This window comes from Oratosquilla oratoria, chromosome 42, assembly GCF_046742065.1.
Source record: "Oratosquilla oratoria isolate Oo_2021 chromosome 42, ASM4674206v1, whole genome shotgun sequence".
In the NCBI taxonomy this organism is placed as follows: Eukaryota; Metazoa; Arthropoda; class Malacostraca; order Stomatopoda; family Squillidae; genus Oratosquilla; species Oratosquilla oratoria.
In genome coordinates, this window is record NC_134818.1 from 1,689,629 (window position 1) to 1,690,794 (window position 1,166).

Sequence of the window (1,166 nt, forward strand, 5' to 3'; positions counted from 1 at the left end):
TTACAATTTTTTTTTTTTTTTATGAATCTCCAAATGTCATATTACCTTTGCGTCATATATTGAGAAGCTCAATGACGAATTAAGAGAAGAAAAACCTAAACGAATATAAATACATTGTTGAATTGTCCTTTGTGAAGTCTAGAATACCGTAGGCGAAGCCGTCCTGCAGATTTTCAAATTCACAATATTTGAGGAAAACCGTGATGGTGTGGCTGGGGCTTAAGTGTAACATTATCACTGGGAAACCACCCAGCCTCCAGAACTCCCGTCTCCAGGCCCTACAGGGATGCCACACACGGCAAACTCCCAAGTTAGTAACCCATGACGGGGTTGGATGGCCACTTATGCAAAGAGTTCATCTGCCCATTTGATGCTATTTTTTTTTTTTTTTTTTTTTTTTCCATTTGGGTGTCCAGCATGCCCTTTTCACTGGCGAGTGACCATTAGAGTAGGATTAGTCGCCGATAACCTGACACTGTGGCAGGTAGTGCTGGGTTACATGGCCCCAATAGAGGAAGAGATGCCTCACCTGACACCCAAGTATATTACAGTTGGGTGAAATACAATTAGGTGAATATTGACATGCTTGTGGTGCGTATAAGTTTACAGACTTACCAGTGGACAGCTGCCTCGCTTGACCCTATACTCAGAAGGCCCAGTAGTCAGAAAGCCCTTTAATCCAGCGTTTCTCAACCAGGGTTCCTAAGGTTCCGCAAAAGGTCCCTTAGGGTTCCGCAAAAGGTCCCTATGGGTTCCGCGAGAACAAGTGAGATAAGCTAATGCACTTTTGATTTTTTATTTAATTTCATATATGTAATATAATCAAACACACACGACATTATTTGGTTATTGTAAAAATGTAATATAGACATCATCCTATCTAACCTATTATTACGATGAAAATAAAATGAGAAAGATATGGTATATGTGGTGTTGTTGTTTTTTGTTGTTGTTGTCTTTTTTGGGGGGCAGGGGTTCCTTGAGACATACAATTTATTTTAAAGGTTGAGAAACGCTGCTCTTGTCAGAAGGCCCAGAAGTCTGAAAATTAGTAGAATACACTGTAGCTGAGGAAATTTTTCAGTCTCGGCCCTAAGAGTGTTGAAGAAAGGGTAGTTCAGCATTTTTGATATTCCAAACAGAATGTGGATGGTCTCTGACCAATG